This window comes from Triturus cristatus, chromosome 7 (assembly GCF_964204655.1).
Source record: "Triturus cristatus chromosome 7, aTriCri1.1, whole genome shotgun sequence".
In the NCBI taxonomy this organism is placed as follows: Eukaryota; Metazoa; Chordata; class Amphibia; order Caudata; family Salamandridae; genus Triturus; species Triturus cristatus.
The window spans coordinates 199,608,928-199,623,341 of record NC_140590.1 but is presented as its reverse complement, the minus strand read 5'-3'; the positions used below and the strand labels follow the sequence as shown (position 1 = coordinate 199,623,341).

Here is a 14,414-nt window from a genome sequence, read left to right as displayed (position 1 = left end):
AGTGGAGCAGCGATGGGCGCTGTGTCTGCAGGATATTTCACCGATATTAGGCTTAGCCGGCAGAGACCACGAAGAGTGCGGCCATCTTGCAGCGGCCAAGCCACACACCCCCAGAGGCACTTCCATTAGCCAAGAAACAAACTACATGGTAGCTGTTTGATGCTGTATAAGTGACCCTTAGGTGGCTGACTGTACACAAATGCATATGCTTATATTTATGTATCCCAAATTCCATCATCTTACTTTTGTTTGTGTTAACCGCTAACTTATCACATGAGTTGTATTGAGAACTATTTAGCGAGTTGATGACCAAAACTTTGCCTGGTTTCCTAATACTAGTAGATCCATTATGAAAATGTAATCTAACATTGAGATGCCCCTAATAGAGAGGGGTTGGGGGTTGCATGACACCCCTTTGTGTGTATTTAGCAGGGACTTCAAGCTGAGTGCTCACAATTTTCTATTGAGCATCACTGCCTGGGGATTCAGGCCAGCTAGATTCTGTTAAAGTTAAGTGTCTGCCTGTGTCCTTAAGATGGCTATATTGAAATCTCATTCCAATATTAACTCATGGGGGCTTGGCTGCAGCTATCAGTTTCAAGGATATTGCAGAAGTCTTAGGTTACTTGTTTCCCCATTCTCTAATCTTTCTTTTGAAGTGGCTAAAATTGATGGGCTGTCAGTGTGTTGCTGGGATATTTTGGTGTTATTGCAACTGAGACATAAATTGATAGTCCACCAGCTGGCTGGACATAATTGTTGACCTTAGTTGCTAGTAAATAAAATCCTAGGCTCCCTTCAGTCGGGGAGGGTTGATTGTTCATGTCTTTTGTAAGCAAATTATTTTGCCAGTGTTAAAAATGCTGTAACTGCAGAATATGTGACTGCCTGTTTAACTCCTCCACTCTCCATGAGCTTATGGTGAGTTGTGGGAGACCTGACTTAGTGACTTTTCTGAACAGTTTATAACTGTTAGGGACATGTGACAGGCTCGTTGCATTAAGTGTTAGGCCGTCTGTTAGATGATGCTGAGGCCAGCCTGCCCCAGTCCAGGTCTTGCTCCGGTGTTGCCAGAGACATTGACGTGCAGTGTACCTTGTTCCAAGAATTTATTTCCACCCTGATGGGGGTATTCATATGTGTGTTTTACCAAGCCTAAGCTGTTGGGGCCCATGATTCCCCCCGACTCTGCCACGCAATAGGCTGTTTGTTAGAGGGACGACAAATGACAAAATTATATCCTTCTTGCTCATAGTTTGAATTGTGATCCCACACTGTGCAAATATTGGTTTCTCTTGTAGTATGAGAGTGGCCTGGGCTGGGCTTATGCATGCTATGCTGGCGGTTCTTTTCCTGGAGAATGTTAAGTTACACAGAATTTTATTCTAACTATGTCTCCAGAGTTCAAGGGCCTGAGTGTTGGGATATGCTGCAGGCTGTATCGTATATTCATCTATAAAGCTTGTCGTCTCTTCCTCGTGATGTGTACTGCGGCGTGGGGATGAGTTGAGTCATTTCCCCGCTATAGCCAGGGGCTGTGTCTTTAGATGCGTGCCTGGTCACACAGCCAAGCAGTGATGCTTTACAGAGGACCTGTCTGGGTCTAGCGCCCTGACTTGTCAGCTTTCGCTGAGTCAGCGCGCATGCACTGCTCGGAGAGACTTAAGTACGTGAGTTTTTAAAGTGCTGCTGGCTGGCGACAGCTTGCGTTCACGTGAGCGTGCACGCGTGAACTGCCAGCCTTCAGTGCCATACTGCTGCGCACGCACCACTCGCATGCATACCCCATGATCACTTTCGCTTTGGCCCCGCGTCTAATGCTTGTTTACTCTTGGCGTCTGATGTGAGCTAAGGTGTTCAATGGGATCAGGGCAACCCCTGCTTTAAGGGCCGGACGCTCCATTGTATGCGCGCTTCCACTTATTTAGTGCCAATACCTATGCATGGGGCAAAACATGGCCGACATGAAGGGCGGGACAGTCATAGTCGCCATGGCTTTCAAGAAGAGAGACATATTTCAACAAACACCCCTAGAACAATGAGCGTCTGTCCTGCTCCTATAAAGTAGCAGTCACAGGAGCAAGTATCCAGGAAGTAATCAGCATGGAATCCTTTGATATTGGGCCCTTTTTGTGCACGTGAGTCACGTGATGTGTAACTAGGAAACCTATGGCCCAAGCGGCTTGAGAATAATGACATGGCAATCACATCACTTGAAAAGAAGCGTCTCTCCGCATAGGACCACCCGTGGCCTCTTGTATATCACGCGGAAGCCCACTGTCATGCAAGGAACACTGTGCACTGCACGTGAGGGGCACGATAACAACTACTACAACTTTTGGAAGACTGGTACATTTATTTGGATCACAGTTGTTGTGAAACAAGTGCTAAGCCGCATATTAGCAGTCAGGTGCAATTCAGCCAAAGATGTTGAGCAAATCTCTCCAGGGTGTCACCCAACACGTACACTTTATGTATTCAGTAGGAAATGCAATTCCACAACAAGCACACACAACCCTTTTATAAACTGGGGGATTCAGTTACTTGAAGCCTTACCTGAACACAAACAATACTGTCAAAGAGTCAACTCTACAAATAAACAGGTCTCTGCTGTGGATACAAAGGCTGCTCATCAGACACTCTTGCTTGAATGTTAAGTACCCCACTCAACAAGCATGCACTGGCAACCCTTGTGCACTGTGCCGTGTGGCAGACATCCAGTACGCCACGCTGACTGCAAAAACAAACCCTCCGAAGTCAGACCACTCCTGTACACAATGTGTGGTGCTTTTAGAAATGTATAAACCACAGCTGTTAAATATATAGTGAGAGTTTAGGGGCCTTTAGAATTGGAATGCAAACAAGTGGATGGATGCCTGTTGTATACTAATATAGTAATGAATCAATAGACTGTAAGTGACAGTATAGATGGCACAACAGATCTCCATGTCTTCAGGGGAATTTTCACCCCCATAACACTGTAAAGTGTGCATTCGCCTCTTGGAGCTGAATAATATATATTTATTGTTATCCAACTCATTGGTACTCATTTGTAATAAATGCAGAAGGATGCAAGGCTGAGTAGACCTGCTGGGATGTGAAGGTGTGACACAGACTCTGGGAGTAGATGTTAGTTCACTGAGCCACCAGACGTGGCACAGACGTACCTGGTAAGAACCTGGTAAGAATGTTCTGTAACGTGTGCTGCGGCTACAGATACCCGTGTCCTCAATCTGAATGTTCCCTCAGCCTTCATATATTTAAGTGTCTGCATATGACTATAGCACGAGGACACCTTATATCCATCCAGAAGTCACGAGCCTCAGCTCCTTTATAAGCAAACAAAATATAACTACCAGCATCAGCAACTCAAACAACAGCAAACCTGTAAGCACAATATTGAATGACGAGAAACAGACAATCCTCTTAATTAAGAATTGAAAGATTGACCCCTGTATTTTCCGACCCCTTCCTTACCTGTACAGTGGCATTCCCTTGCCACAAAGCCAATGAATATGCTGCCACATCTACCAAAATTATCCATTTTGGTGCATCAAGTCCCGGTATTCCCTATGCCCAAATGCACAGAATGAGCATAAAGGGTGCTTCATAAACCCATCGAATGACCCACGTGTCTGCCCAGCGTTGGACACGCCACATTCGTGATGCAGGGTGCTAAACAAGTACCAGCAAGCACCTGGCACAAAAGTCAGTGAAATCAACTCCAAATTGTAAAACACAGCAAAGCGCTTTACTACAAAATACTTTGATACTGATGGCAGTACGGAGTTTAAAGCATTATGTTTGCAGTGTTTTTTGTAAATAAATTTGTTTATTTTGTTTGCATTGAGCAGACGGCCAAAACTCAATTTTTTTTAGGCGCTGGAGTATGAAATAAGTATACATAGTGAAAGAAGTACACTTGATTAGTACCAAACAGTTTAGGTTACATTGGCGGTGTCCAATCAGCGATTATGCGTATATGTGATGATGCGTCAACCTTGAGGTTAGAGTTGTTGACAGCATGCCCATCCATGGCCATGGCTCGATCATCGAAGTTGCATTAGCTAGTCTACTAGGCAAAGGAAAACACATTTGGAAACATACAGCGATCAATGAAGGATTCATTGAGTTAGCACAGATATTTTCTAGGTTTGGTTCTTAACTACATCAATGATTGGATGTGGCAGATATGCCTGGGCAGGTGAATTCTTGGGTGAGGGTCTGACTCATTACCCCTGTGTCTGGTTTTGGTAGAAACTACAAGGCACCCTTCTACTGAATGTATGTTGGTTGTAGGGATGGCATGAACCATCTTTAACTGTTGGTATTCGGATTCTGTGCCTTTGTACATGTGGCAGAGATTGCGAAATGTGTGTCCGTCTTTTATTGGAAGCCAATGAGGACTTCCGAGATGGGCTGCTTCTGAGTCACTACTTTTACTCCTCAAATCAGTCTCATCTCATCTGTAAGCTTTTGATTTGGTGTGATGGTAGTGTGTGTACAAAGCATTACTATTGTCTATGGTAGAGTTAACCATTGTTTATTTACTATGAGGAGATGTTAAGTATGACTGGGTATTTTTTTAAGCGCACAAAATTCACGAAATGTATGAATTTCACATTTGAATTTTGTAAAATTTTCCAAATTTCACGAGTGTGAAATTTCACATTATTTTTGATGACTCAAGCAGAAATATCTTGTAGCAGATGTTGCCTCCTTAAACCTGTCTCCTGCCAGTATCTCACATGACTTCTGAAAGTGAGGTATGTCTTTGTATTCAATTTTAATGCAAGATTCTGGCTAATTAACTTTGTGTACTTTTACCTGATTTTTAGGTCTCGCCTGACCCAGCGTTTGCACTGATCTGGCGAGACTTTAAGTAAGGGCTTCAAAAAAGTCTACCACTGGCCACAGCTTGCAATGCATGTGCCCGGGCGCGCGCTTGAGCAGGGGCGCCATTTTGTGTGATTACAGCTGCGTGCGCACCACTCGTGCACATGCACTGCAAGCTGTGGCTGGCGGTAGCATTTTTCCCCTGCGATCAAACAAAACTGTTGCCTATGGAGTCCTTTCAACACCCAGCGTGCCATCTGGGGCCAATACTCTTTGCGTGTTTTTTTTTTTGTCAGTCCCCCCGGGGCACACGCAGGCATCCACTTCTGTCTTTTTTGCTGCGATCAGCTGTCCTGACAGAAGTGCATGCCTGCTTGTGCTCCGGGGGAACTGACAGCAAAAACAAGCATGCATCCACTTCTTTTTGCTGCGATCAGCTTGTGTTACGTGGCATATTTACTTACACTTGTACTGCAACCCTTAACTTAGTCTCACCACTGCAGCCCCGCCCCTTGCTCTCACCAGTGCAGCTTCTCACTATGCTCTCACCACTGCAGTCCCTCCCTGTTGCTCTCTCCACTGCAGCCCCTCCCCTTGCTCTAACCACTGCAGCCCCTCCCCTCACTCTTACCACTGCAGCTCCTCCCTTTGCTCTCACCACTGCAGTTCCTCCTCCCCTTGCTCCCACTACTGCAGCCCCCCTTGCTCTCACCACTGTAGCCTCTCACTGTGCTTTCACAACTGCAGCCCCTCCCCTTACTTTCACCTCTGCAGCCCTTTCCCTCACCTCTGCAGCCCCTCCCGTTACTCTCACCTCTGCAGTCCTCCCCTTGCTCTCACCACTGCAGACCCCACCTTGCTCTAACCACTGCTGCCCATCCCCTTGCTCTCACTACTATAGCCCCTACCCTTGCTCTCACCTCTGCAGCCCCCTCTGCTCTCCCCACTGTTGCTCCCGCCTGCTCTCACCTCTGCTGCCCCTTGTCTTGCTTTCAACACTGCAGCCCCAGCCATTGGCTCACCACATCCACCCTCTCCTGTTCCTGCCGATGATGTATTCACTGTTCGCCTTCTCATGTGATTGCATTAGCTTCACCACTGTGATCACACCCATAACTCGTTAACCTGACTCCCCTCACTCTCCTCTCTGGCTTTCTTTTGCAACTGTTCCTTCTCCTTGTAACTCCCTTCTGTGCACGTCCCTAAGCGTCTTTTTATTTTCACGTGATCTTCCCACTTCCTCGTGTCCTTTCACTCCTCTCACTTCGTCTCTCTCTACTCAGCAAAACCTTTCTCGCCATCACGGTTTCTGTGCCCCTCCTGTTTAATGTCCGCCCTTCTCTCGGAGCGGCACATAACTTCATTATCTCCACGGCTTCCAGAGAGAACAAGCATTTGCAATGCAATAGGTCTTGCATTTACGTAAGTTTGAGCTATTGGCATTGTAAATGAGAATGCCTCTGATCTCTTGCCAGGGCTCGGCAGCTCTTGAAGCTGGTGCTCATTAGTACACACTTCCAACAGCAACAGTCCTCTTTCAATGGCCTTGCTATGGCTTGCGGGCACTACACACAATTGTGGTTCCCATCGCGACTCACCGGGGACGCTAGCTTTCGCACCTCGGTAACTGTCACTAGTTGATCTTCTTGGCTAGTTGTCAGACCTGGCTGAAAGCGCAGTGAGTCGATAATAGTCTCCTGTACATCCAATGAGGGTGTTGGCTTGAGTTCCCTCTTCACAGGGGCCAATTGTTTTCTGAGCAGTTTATGCCTTTTGTTCGATGTTGTCTTGTGTAATTACAGTGAGTCTGTCAGTCTTTTTGTTTGCAATGGTTGGTCCTGTTTGCCTGATTTTGGGGAACCAATTTGGACCCCCCCCATTTGAGCCCAGATTTGTGACACCCCCGCTTTATTGATCTTGTGAGTTAATATCTGTGTTTCCTCAGCCTTTTTTTCCCTTCTACCTAACAAGTGCCTGGCAGGGCATATCGCATTTTTAAACCTAGATGGCATGCCCTTAGCCTTGCTTGCACTCAAGGGTGTTTCGGGAGTTGTAGGGGGGCTCTACTGATGCCAGGGTCTGTTCTGAAAGGGCCTCCGCAAAAACGTCATTAGGGAGCTTGACTTTGGTAAGTGCTCCTTAGACAGTGGGATCCTCAGGGCAATGGACTCTTGTACTGTTGTTACATTGTTTGTGGTGGTAATTGTGTTGATTATTTAGCAGAATGGTAAGCAGACCCGGAAGAGCACACACTTAGACTACTATTTGGGTGCAAGCACAACTATTAAACCTGTTGGTCCTGGTGATGATGTTATGTAGTGTTTCCAGGTTATTCATTTTGCTGTCCATGTTGGCAATTCGGGTGGCTAGCAATTGCATTACGTCAAATTGTAGGTCCAATTTGTGGGATTGCCAAGTTAGTGCATTAGTAGCAGATAAAAGGATTGAATTAATGCTTGAAAATATGCCCCCTCATCCGCCTTTTGTGCCAGATTGAAATTGAAGTCATTACAATTCATCAGTTGTTGGATATGAATGATGCCCTCTGGCAACTATGCATCTGTAGCTGTGAATGCAAAGCTGGAGGGGCGGGTACTGGTACTTGCTTGGTTGTTTGAGGTACTAGGAGTAGTCAGGGTGATCTTCTGTCTCACAGTTGATGCACAAGTGGCGTTGAAAGCTCTTCACAATGTCCGGTCCGAATTGGCTGTGTCCCCCGAGGGATGTCTGATGAGAGGTACGCGCCTGGTCATCCCCAGGTCACTACAGCAGCGAGTGGTGGATTTAGCTCACATCGCGCACCAAGGGGTGGTCAAGACAAAATCACACCTGAGGAGCAAGGTGTGGTTCCCGGATTTGGACAGTGTGGTGGAGAGGACTGTCCGGTCCTGTGCGCTCTGCCAAGCGGTGGGCCCCGCTGATCCGCCGGCCCCAATCCTGACGGAAGACATACCTCCCCACCCGTGGAACCGGGTGAGTGCCGATTTTGGGAGCCTACCGGATGGCCGACACATGCTTGTCGTCATTGATGATTTTTCAAAATACCCCGAGGTTGAGATACTAGACTCCATTACTGCGAGCAACACTATACCTCGGTTCGAGAAAATCATGGCCAGCCATGGGTTAATCAAGGAGCTACGCACAGACAATGGTCCGCCATTCGCCAGCCACGAGTTCTCTGAATACCTCCGGTCAAGAGGTGTCCGACATGTGAAAATCACACCCCGGTGGCCCCAGGCTAATGGTGAAGCGGAGCGTTTCATGCGCACCCTAAATAAAGTGCTCCGGATAGCTATATCTCGAGAACAAAACATGGAGTGTGCCCTGTACAATTTCGTGAAAGAATACAGACTAACACCTCACTCGACCACCATGGCCAGCCCTGGGTCTTTGTGTAATCAACGGGTGCTGAATGATGTGTTTCCTCAGGTGACACCATCCTCGCCTGAATATCGTCAAGTATCCAAACGCCTCCGACAGCGGCGGGCCAAGAATGACCGAATGTCCCAGAGGCGCCATGCCAGAAGCAGAGCGTTGGTGGCCGGTGATTTGGTGCTGGTGAAGAATCGACATCCCCGAGGGAAGTTCTCCCTTCCTTTTGAACCCGAGCCCTGGGTGATCCAGACAGTAAAGGGCACGATGGTCACTGCCCAGAGGGGTCGCGAGACAGTTACCAGGAACGTCTCCCAGTTCAAAAAGTATCAGTGCCCGGCACAACCAAGTGGGGTGATGCCAGAGTCTGAGGATGGCGAACCAATGGGTGACGTTTTCAATGAGGAGAATGTCTCCCCTGGGGTAGCCCCCCCAATGCCCGAAGCAGCTGTGGAACTTTCGCCGGGGGCAGTTGGAGCTGAAGGCAGGAGAGAGGGGAGCGAAGGTCGAGGTGGACACAGATATAATCTCCGAGCCAATCCGGCGGTGTCGTCTCGACTGAAAGGTTTTGTGATAGACTGAGGAAAAGAAATGCAGTGGTTTTTCTTCTTCTCGTTGTCTCTCTCTCTCTATCTCTCTCTCTATATCTCTCTCTCTCTCTCTCTCTCTCTCTCTCTCTCTCTCTCACTCTCTCTCTCTCTCTCTCTCTCTCTCTCTCTCTCTCTCTCTCTCTCGTTTTTCTATACTGGAAGGTTTTCTCCACCCGGTGTTGGTGTTTTGTTTTGTTGGCCATAATAAAGGAGGAATGTTATGTTCAAGGGGAACACCCCCCTGATCACGGAGAGGGTGGTCTAGGCTGTGACCCGGAAGAGGTCAAGTAAATAAATGGGGGCTGGACCGGATGATCCGGGTCAGTGCACCGAAGCGCACATACGGTGTAGGTGTGTGTTATTTTCCTTTCCCTGAGTCCGGAGAGTTGTGCTGCCCGCCTACCGTAATTGCTGTACTCGCTGGGGCCCTTAGCACGTAACAGCACTGGCGCTCTCATTTCCCCGGCCCATGCCAGGGATCTCTGCAAGACACCCCACTATCCCTTGGAGCGCTTCACTGTCTGCGATCAATCAAAGGGGAAACAGCAAAACAGTGAGAGCTCAGACTCTTTTGGGACCTGCTTGATCTGCTCGGTTCCCTGTGGAGCCTCCTTACCTCTGTTTGAGTTTTGAGGGGCCCTTGGGACATGTTGGCCGTTTCTAGGTGCGGACAGAATTCGAGGCTCGGGCTACAGCTGCTCCCTTAAAGTAATACTCAGTGGTTGAGGTGTCGTCTGAATATCTTCTGGGGGGTTCTTCGGGGACTGGATATTTATTGACGCAACAGGGTCACGTATTTGAATCGCAGCTGTGTGTGTTGTGATGTCTGACGGGCTGCTGTGTGCTGTTCCCGTCCGCTCGCGGGAGCCCCTTCATTTCTTCCAGGAGGCATTGTTGCGCCTCATGATAATAAATGCGCCACGGGATAATGTCCAGTCAGAGGACAACATGGTTTCCGAGACTGCTCGTGTGCCGCCGCTGTCCCCTGCGACCCCGAGGCACTCTGGGGAGTCTGCCCCCTCTTAATATGGACCACTTACTAGCTCGCTGTGTGACAAATCCCTTGAGGTTGTGATGGTGAGCAGGAATTGCTGTTGTAATAGTGAGAATTTCTATAATTGTTGTGGTTATTTAAAAAATAATAATAATATATTGATGCTGACCGCCTCAAATGTTGTTGCGCGTCACAGTTGTGTCGTAATACGCCTTAATAGCGGCTCATTTAAGCCAGCATGCGTGCTGTCTGCAGACTGGCATTGATGGACAGGCCTAAGAGTACGTACTTGGAAAGGAAACAAAACGGTATGGACACAAGAGGGCGCTAAAAAGAGAACGACTTACCTCCTCCCCTGATCCCCTCCTGAGGCCCTTGCTCTCTGCAGACGTTCTTGCCGCTGCCCGCGCCCTCCTGCGTATCTCCTGCGCGCACCGCTGCCCGCCTCAAGCAAAAGACACGTATAACGCTACATGAGCTCCGCAACTCCGAAAGTAATTTCTGGTAAACAACTTTGTTGGCAGAGTGTCGCTCCTGCACGCTGTCGCCTGGAGGAAGCCGGGTAATGTCTTGTGAAGTGGTAGTTACGAAACAGGCAGCAATAAGGGCTGGTATTTCCTAACTAAACTCTTCCCCAAACAACTGTCAAAACTCTGAGTGATTGCCAGTGTTGAGAAATATTTGGCATCACAAACAGGACAAGCATTTGCAATATGTCTCGCATTTACGCGAGTTTACGCTTTTGGCCTTGTAAATGACAATGCCTTTTATTTATGTTTTAAAAACAAAAACAAAACAAGCATTGGCATTGCCAATAGGTCTCGCCTTTGGGACCTTATAAGTGTTTAGCCATGCAACAGTTGATGTTGCTGCACCAAGGATATTGTGCTACATAACTAAATACTTAGAAGGTCCCAAAAGCGAGACCTATTGGCTATGTCAATTCTTGTTATTTACAGGGCTGTAGTTGTCCGTGTATAACGTCACGAGTACTATAATAACGTGAACTTATGCGTTCATGTGTACTCTTGCAGACCTTTCAATGCTGAGTCTCCAGAGGTGAGGTAGGAGCAGGGCTTATAAACGGAACCGTTCTTGCCTGATCACAGACCCGGCAGTAATTAAAGCTGACTTTGAAACGCGTCTTTACCTGGCCCCATTTTCATATCCTTTATTTTACAGGCACAAATACTGATCGATTTCTCAAGTGTCTGTAAAAACTCCTAAGGATGTAAGCCATTTATCCCCTATTTAACTTTCAGATGTTCCATTTCATCCTGCATTTCCTAAGTTTTTGATTTTTGCAGGTGTTGTCTCTGTTGTTTTTTTCTTTAACATAGGACACTTGCACAGCACGTGAGTTGAGTGTGAATACATATTCATGGAGGGGCACGATTCAGAGTTCTGGAGTTGAGGTTGAAGGCAGTGCGAGTCTCTCACGGTGCCTGTTAGTGGTTCATTAAGAACGTCATACTATACCTTCACCCAACCCTTGGCTCCTCTGCAGAGCATACAAAGCAATGGTCACGGTTAGGCAAATGTGACAACCATTTTATGTGAACGGATTGCAGAGGAGCGCAGCTGTCAAAATATTGACAGCCCCAAAGGAAAAGAAAACGCCGTGTGTATCGGTTATTAGAGTATGTGTATATGAGGGAGTGCATGGTGAGGAGTTTGTAACTGAAGAAAGTTCTCGTGGAAGGAGATGACATATGATGCAGATAGGGATTTTATAAAAGCTGTGGTTCGCAAAAGGACATAAGGGTTTAATAGAATGTGAGATTACAAAGCGAAGTGAGTTATTTGGGAGAACAGGAGTGAAAAACACTACCTCTTCCACAGACCTTAGCAATGCTTAATATATAATATTTTATGGGTTGAAACATTTTCATTTCAAATTATTCTCGGAAACACATTGTTGTTACTCATTTATATGAACCTGCTAAGTCAATGGCCTATCTAATAGGTCTGGTTGTTTTAAGCGCATATTGATTGTTGTGTGATATGTCTGGATGTAACCAATAACTCACAGAGGCACCACATACTGGCAAATGCCACACTGTGTGAAGCAGAAGATTTTAGTTCACATGCTTTAAGCCCCAATCTTATCTACAAATGCCACATGTCTTGGAAAGGACCACATCCATGTTTGAGACACCACTACTTTTTTATTCATCCCTCTTAAAAAACTGGGTAGGAGTACCAGATTAGAAGTAAGAGACTAGGGGCCTCATGTAGGTAGCCCAATACCGGTCGGTAACGGCCGATTTTCGGTAATTATACCGTTACCGACCGGTATTTAGGCTTTTGCAATGTAGGGGGCACATTACAGGAATCGGTAATTTACCGAATCAGTAAAATTACCGAATCGGTAATTTTACCGATTCGGTAAATACCAAATCCTGTAATGATATGTAGGGGGAGTGTGTGGGTGTCGTGTGGAGTCGGTATTTACCACCAACTAATAGTTGGTGGTAAATGAAGAATGGCTCTGTAAATGCATTTTAAAGCGCTTAGAAGTGTGCAATGTGGCAGACATGCATGCCCTTAGGGCATGTATGTGTGCCACATGTGCACACATGCAGGAATCAGGGGTGCAACAGGGTGTCAATGTGACACCCTGCCACCCTTGATTGTGTTCCCCCCATTACCGAATCAGTATTTACCGATTCGGTAATGAGGCATACCTTCCCATTGATTCAATCAATGGGAAGGTATGCCTCATTACCGAATTGGTAAATACCGATTCGGTAATTACCGAATTTCTACGAATCGGTAATTTTTACCGCAGGAATACCTACATAACATTTACCACTTCATAAATACCGAATCGGTATGATTCGGTATTTATGAAGTGGTAAATGCCAGGCCACCTACATAAGGCCCTAGATGACAGGGTATTGGTTCCTGTTCAATACTGCTCTTTTAAGAGTGACTATTAAAATGAAAATTGCCAAATCGTAGGTCATTTCTTAGTATAATATAGTAGGAGACCTCATTGCACAATAATGTATTGAGAGAAAGTGATAAGGCTTAAGGCGAGGGCACTAGTTTGCTTAGTAGTAGCTTAGTTCATTTGTATGAATCCCCTAAATGTGATCCTAATCACAAAAGACAAAGAGAACAGCAGGATCCATGTTGTCACAGCATTGGCATGTTGCTAGGACGAGGACTGCAAATAAAACTAGCTCGGAAGGATGTCATGACGAGAATTATAACGATCTGTTATGTTTTATTGGATTAGTGAAACACTTTTGCACCACAGCCCCTCTAGAGCGTAATAGGTACTATCGACTTATCAGGGGATAACAGAAGGAGCAATAGATAGGAAAGACAGAGTTGGTGGCATTTGATACATATTACAAAGGCAGTTTTAGAAACAACACGTCATTGGAAAAAACATTTTTCACCTTTAATAACCTGGTCACCCATGTACAATTTGCAGCATAAATAGGAGGAAAACGCCATACAAATTATGTTTTTCCCATTTCTAATGCAGAAGAAATCAGATTTTATTAAAGCTATTGAGGTGAGTATAATTTGCAAATATGAATGTATTACTACTCCCAGCGCAATAATAAAGGCATAGCCAATAGGTATCGCCTTTGGGACCTTATAAGTGTTTAGCCATGCAACAGTTGCATAACTAAACACTTATAAGGTCCCAAAAGCGAGACCTATTGGCTATGCCAATGATTGTTTTAGCTGCAGCAATCTATTGAAGCCTCACGGAGAACATCAAAGCGGCCGTGGGGCGCGAAAGTGATCGCGATCAAACTTCAAAGTACTTGAAAGTAATCGCGGCAAAGCACGACGCGCGCACCCTCGCACATGCACGGTAGCTCTAGGCTGGCCTGGTACCACTTTTTGGAGCCCTCACAAAATGTCTCGCCTGACCCAGGGCATGCGCTGGGTCAGACGAGACCTAAATATATGGCATTGTCATTTGCAATGTCAATAACTCAAACTCGCGTAAATGCAAGACCTCTTGCATTGCAAATGCTTGATGTAGCATGCCAGCCTGCCTGGGTGGCCTGATCCTATAAATGGCCGTATGGCTAACAGTCTTGTGACTGCATCGCACTTACTGGGGAATAGTACCAGGAGATGGGGAAGATGGATGGGTGGGACGGAGAACCAATGACCAAAAAGAAAGGTGCAAGCTTCAGCTGGGAAGACTTGTTTGAAGAGCGAACCTTAACCCTTAGTCACAGCTGTTAACAGACCCCGGACCCAAGCAGACCATTCTCAATTACTCACATTGTAGCCAATGGCGCACTGCTTGTTCAGATTACAGCTAGAGCAGCCGACTTTGATGCTGGGTACCAGGTTTGAGTCTGAGGGTAGGCTCCGGGCAAATCACTTAATCTCCCCATGCCTCAAAAAAGGAGTGTGTCCGTCTGTAAGGCAATCGGTGCTCCTGTAAAGAGCTTTGATTCCTGCAGGTCAGTTTCGCGCTACACAAAACTGCAAAAAAAACAAAATGCTAAGAGTGATTCCACAACTCCCAGAATTCAACATTGCTGGTGGCTATTAACCAGACAAAACTGTCAGCAAACTGGGACGTGTCAAAGCATATGTATGACTCTCACACCCAAAGCCGCTCTTATTAATTGCGAGAC

At 46.5% G+C, this 14,414-nt stretch overlaps 1 protein-coding gene across 2 annotated transcripts in view; it reads right to left on the bottom strand.

Moving 5' to 3' along the window:
- Nucleotides 1–10,335, bottom strand: part of LOC146809211 (putative methyltransferase DDB_G0268948) — a 469,094-nt gene extending 458,759 nt beyond the window's left edge. The window contains exon 1 of one of the 2 annotated variants that reach the window (XM_085616031.1): nt 10,140–10,335. The gene's annotated coding sequence lies outside the window, so the exon portion shown is untranslated. The remainder of the gene's footprint in view (nt 1–10,139) is intronic. The other variant, XM_085616030.1, reaches the window with a different exon arrangement.
- Between the last annotated feature and the right edge of the window lie 4,079 nt (nt 10,336–14,414).